Consider the following 6,000-nt stretch of genomic DNA (forward strand, 5'->3'; position numbering starts at 1 on the left):
GATGGAATACAATGTCGGAAAATGTGAAGTCATCCACCTTGGGGAAAAAAACAGTAAAAGGGAATATTATTTGAATGGGGAGAAATTACAACATGCTGCGGTGCAGAGGGACCTGGGGGTCCTTGTGCATGAATCCCAAAAAGTTAGTTTGCAGGTGCAGCAGGTAATCAGGAAGGCGAATGGAATGTTGGCCTTCATTGCGAGAGGGATGGAGTACAAAAGCAGGGAGGTCCTGCTGCAACTGTATAGGGTATTGGTGAGGCCGCACCTGGAGTACTGCGTGCAGTTTTGGTCACCTTACTTAAGGAAGGATATACTAGCCTTGGAGAGGGTACAGAGACGATTCACTAGGCTGATTCCGGAGACGAGGGGGTTACCTTATGATGATATATTGAGTAGACTGGGTCTTTACTCATTGGAGTTCAGAAGGATGAGGGGTGATCTTATAGAAACATTTAAAATAATGAAAGGGATAGACAAGATTGAGGCAGAGAGGTTGTTTCCAATGGTCGGGGAGACTAGAACTAGGGGGCACAGCCTCAAAATACGGGGGAGCCAATTTAAAACCGAGTTGAGAAGGAATTTCTTCTCCCAGAGGGTTGTGAATCTGTGGAATTCTCTGCCCAAGGAAGCAGTTGAAGCTAGCTCATTGAATGTATTCAAATCACAGATAGATAGATTTTTAACCAATAAGGTAATTAAGGGTTATGGGGAGCAGGCGGGTAAGTGGAGCTGAGTCCACGGCCAGATCAGCCATGATTTTGTTGAATGGCGGAGCAGGCTCGAGGGGCTGGATGGCCTACTCCTGTTTCTAATTCTTATGTTCTTATTAAGTTCTTTCGGCTAAAGGGATCAAGGGCCATAGAGAGAAAGCAGGAAATGGGTACTGAGGGAATGATCAGCCATGATCTTGTTGAATGGCGGTGCAGGCTTGAAGGGCCGAATGGCATACTCTTGCGCCTATTTTTTATGTTTCGATGCAACAGAGAACCTGTCCTGTCTGCCTGCCGTTTTGAACTTCTTGCAAAGGTCCAATTTAAGCATGGGGGTAATGCTGACAATGCCATACCTTGTGCGAGCCTTCTGCATCATGGTGCTGCGGAGGAGACAATTGATTCGATGTCATCGCATGTGGAACCTCAGAGCCCGTAAGGTACTGGGCAGGAGGCCTTACCCACATCGGGTATATCAAGACAGCTGTTCGTACCTGCATCTGAGTGATGCAGACTGTGTCAAAAGGCTGCGTTTCTACAAAAAGGTTGTAACTGAGCTCTGTGAGTTGGTGAAAGCAGACCTGCAACCTAGAAACGTCAGGAGGAATGCTTTGTCACTTGAAGTGAAGGTTATAGCTGCACTTTCATTCTACGTACTATATTCCCGTAGGAATAACTACATAAAGTTGTCCATGACCGCCTAGCAATGCGTGACAAGGCTGTGTCACGCATTGCTGGCTTCCCAAAGGTACTGGGCTGCATTTATTGTACTCACATCGCCTTGCGAGCACCTTTGGAGGATTCTGAGATGTACAGGAACAGAAAAAGCTTCCATTCCATTAATGTGTAGCTCGTGTGTGACGACATGCCTTGAATCATGTCAGTGGGAACACCCACAGTGCATTCATCCATCCGCGAGAGCGCTATATCTGCCATGTTTCTGCAGCAGCCAGAAGGGCAGAGTTGGCTCCTGGGAGACAAAAGGTATGGCTTCACCACCTGGCTCATGACGCCCCTATGCGTAACCCGGACGGAAGCTGACCGGGAATACAACATGTCACACATTGCGACACGCAGCATAATATAGAGGACCATTGGCATCTTGAAACAGCGTTTCCGATGCCTGGACCATTCTGGAGGCTACTTGCAACATTCTCCTCAGATTTTCGGTCAATTCACTGTTGTTTGCTGCATGCTGCATAACTTAGCTATCATGAGGCAGCAGCAGCTGGTAGTAGAAGAGGTGAGAGTGGCCGATGATAATGTTGAGGAGGAAGATGCAGATGACGAGCAGGAGGACGAGGATGAGCAAACCATGCAACTACCTGAACCCGGAGCATGACAGCAGAGGAGGATGGGCCGTTGTGCCCCTTTAACAATTGCTCGAGCCTTGCGCCAGCAGCTCATCCACGAACGTTTTGCTGCCTGAAGACTCAGCGGCAACTATTCCACACGGACCATGTTTACTGTTTGGACCTGTTCCATACTGTTGTGTTATGTTAATGGAACAAATGATGGAAGTGATTCTTGTTTACTTCAAAAGTTGTGTTAGTAATAGAACAAATAATGGAAATGATACAGTTATCATTTAAAATATATTTTATTCAAAAGTTTAACATTTGTATTTAACTTAACTTTAATAAAAATATTCTTGTATCAAATTTTAACGTTTTCAGTTGAGATCACTTACAAACTCTAAGATCACTTATCAACTTTAAACTTGTAAATTTTCATAACTTACAAAAAACTTATAATTTGAGAACAGTTACAACAGTATCAACAATAATAACAATAACAACAGCAGCAAAGAAAGGCTGCACCCATCTCTCCTCCACCTTATTCTAAGACCGCCCGCTGTGCTTGGTCTTGGTGACTCCACCACCCCTGTCCACAGGCAGTGGCACAGTGTTTCTCGGGTTGGTACCAAGCTTATTCTTTCTAACATCTCGGGTAATGCGCACTTGTTGAGGGGTGGGGAGGATGGGGTGGGGGCGACAGGCAGCAATGTGGAGGGCCTGGCTTGTGGCTTTTCAGAGGCTGGTCGAGGGGTTGGAGTGGGAGTGGCAGTTGATTCTGTCAATGGGTGTGGGGTCTGGGCGTGTTCCCTTATTCCAGCAGCTAACTCCAGCATGCCCTCCCTCATGTTGAGCAAAAGTGTCTCAACTACCTGCAACATTCCCTCCCTCATGTTCACTCTCTCCCTCGTGTTCACTGAAAGTGTTTGAACTATCTCTGACATTCCCTCCCTGATGTTCACTGACAGTGCATCAGCTACCTGTGACATTCCCTCCCTCATATTCACTGACATGGTTCCAGCTGACTGAGATATTCCCTCACTCATAGTCCTGGACATCGTTCCCATTTCTCGCGAGAGTGTTGTTACTTCTCCCGACAGTCCCGATACTTCATCAACCGCCCCACCGATGGTGTCCAGGAGTGATCGCGTAAGGTCAATGCTCTCTGCACGCATAGCCATCATCTGAACCACATCTGTTAGATCCTGCACCTCAGGAGTGTGCGGTCGAGCTCTCCTTCTCCTCCTCACCCTGGGTGTGGCTCGCAGCATCCCAGTGGGATCCGCAGCCTCGAACGGTGGGGGCCTGGGTGTGCCTCGCTGCACCCCACCACTGGGACCTGCAACCTCGGATGGTGGAGACCTGGGTGTGCCTCGCTGCACCCCACTGGAATCCCCAGCCTCGGACGGTGGGAAACCATGGAATGTACCAACAACACTCGTACCACTCGTAAGGGAAGGGGCTGGCACCTCAATGGGCGGCACCTGCACTGTTATGTCTTTAGATGCTCGGATAATGACTCCACGAGGCAATGTATTGAACTGTAGTGACCTTAGTCCATTTTAATGTAACTCCAGAGTGAGGATCACACATGGCCTGCCTTTTATACTCAGCCTAGCACACCTGTACAGGTAACCTACAAGTCTCCCACTGCAGTGCCCTCTGGTGGCACACTTTAGTGACCATACAGCTGGTGTCCAAGTTTTCCATAGTAGTGCCCTCTGGTGGCACCTCATATGAAATAGTACAAGCAGTAAACATGTTTGGATACATGACATGCACCTCCTCCAAAGTGAGTACGACATGGGGCTTCATCCATCCCCTCCCCATCCCCCTCCCCCTCACTCCCATGCTCTTGGTCTGGAAGATAGGATTGGAAGATGTTCTCCTCTTCAAGCTTGTCATCATCTGAATCTTCTGCATTGTCAGGGTTGGCCTCAAGTTCTGCAAAATATAACAGAACAGACAAATGGTTAGCTGCAGCGGAGGGGGCGGGGTGGGTGGCATAAGTAGCCTCACACAGCGCAGGCAGCAGACTGATTTGAAGGACCAGGATGAATGACAGCACATTGCATCAACCGAAGCGTAGCTGAGGGAGACATCCCCAGGAACCGAAGCATGGCTAGCCCGCGCAGTACTTAACAGTTAGCAAAGCCAGACTGTGGAATTTGCAGGATTTATCCTCTCCCTCGAGTGTGGGCCCAGCTTGTGCACTGGTGGTTGCTTTTCTCCAGGAAGACCCATCAAAGCAGCGACCTTCTCTTCCAAGGGTGTTAGTGGGTGCAGATTTGCCGGGCCTCCTCCTGTTCGACTTCTTTCCCTCTGCAAAGATGAAAGTATAACTTTTTAGAGAGGGTGTCTTTCTGCTGGGTGGGACATATACAGCCGGTCACATTTACAATTGCAATTCCATTGAAAAATGAAAATATTACACTAACTACTTGACCAAGGTCCTGCCACTTCTTTTTGCACTGGCCTCCAGACCTCGGGGTGGTTACCACTGCATAGTAATCTTCTGCAACTTGGTTCCAGCGTTTCTGCATTTCTTTTGTTGGAGTCCAGCTCCTGCCATCTGGCCTCGATCACAGTAATTAGTGCCTCCACTGTGTTATGTCTGCAATTACCATCGAATAACTCCACGAGGCTTTGTACTGTGAGTAAGAGCTGTGTGACTTCAGCCTATTTAATACGACTGTAAAGTGAGGGGCAGCATGGCTGACCACCTTTTATATGCCCCTGCACACCTGGGCAGGTAACCCCTGGGGCCTCCAATGGCAGTGCCCTCAGGTGGTACATCGTACATAGTTACATGGTGAATACAAAGAGTTTGCATACATGACATCATTTCCCCCAAAGTCTTTGATGTGCGTTGATTACAGGTTAAGGCGACCCGGAGCCCTGGGCTCCCTGGTTGGCCGTCTGAGTGTTGCTTCTGGCCTGGGTGAGTTGGTTGGGCCACTGCTGTCTTGCAGCACGACTGGTTGGGCTGGACTGTTGGGGATGGTGGGATCATCCTCGTGGTTGGCAGGGAGGTCTGTTGTCGATTGGGCGTGTGTCGGTGGGTCGCTGAAGATGAGGTCCTCTTCCGGTGGTTCCTGGTTATCTGTGAATCGTAATTTGGTTTGGTCCAAATGTTTTCTGCACATTTGACCATTAAGCAGTTTGACAACAAACACTCTATTCCCCTCATTGGCTAATACAGTGCCGGCGACACATTTGGGGCCGTGACCGTAGTTCAGCACAAACACAGGGTCATTTACAGTGATGTCACGTGATACAGCCACGCGATCATGGTATGTGTTTTGCTGATAACACCTGGTTTCCACCTTATCAGTGAGGTCAGGGTGTACTAAGGAGAGCCTGGTTTTGAGTGCTCGTTTCATTAATACTTCTGCAGGGGGAACCCCGGTCAGTGAGTGGGGACACTTATGAAGGTTTCCCTGCCTTTCTTTGGCAAGATAACGCAGTTGCCACATAAGAAGCAATCTGAATGGATTGACATTTCATCTTTACGGCTGTGAAACGGCTTCATCTCGTCTTGCATGTCTCTAGGGACCGCTGACCAGCTCCCATTGAGGACACAACTTTTTACAAGGGATAGCAGAGGATCCTGGCTGGTCTAGGTCTTAATTTGGCGGGCCGTTATGGGTGACCCTTCGCTATCAAAGGTATCCATGGCCAGTAGCAGGTCTGTGGGCTGTGCCGTTTCCACCTCGGTGGTGGGCAACGGTAGTCGGCTGAGAGCATCGGTGCAGTTTTCAGTGCCTGGCCTGTGGTGGATCACATAGTCGTAGGCAGACAGTATTAGTGCCCATCTATGGATTCGAGATGAAGCATTGGTGTTTATACCTTTGCTTTCCGAAAAGAGTGGGATTAGGGGCTTGTGGTCCGTCTCTAACTCGAACCTGAGTCCGAACAAATATTGGTGCATCTTTGTTACACCGTAAACACAGGCTAAAGCCTCCTTTTCGACCATGCTGTAGCCTCTTTCG

This window comes from Pristiophorus japonicus, chromosome 3 (assembly GCF_044704955.1).
Source record: "Pristiophorus japonicus isolate sPriJap1 chromosome 3, sPriJap1.hap1, whole genome shotgun sequence".
NCBI lineage: Eukaryota > Metazoa > Chordata > Chondrichthyes > Pristiophoridae > Pristiophorus > Pristiophorus japonicus.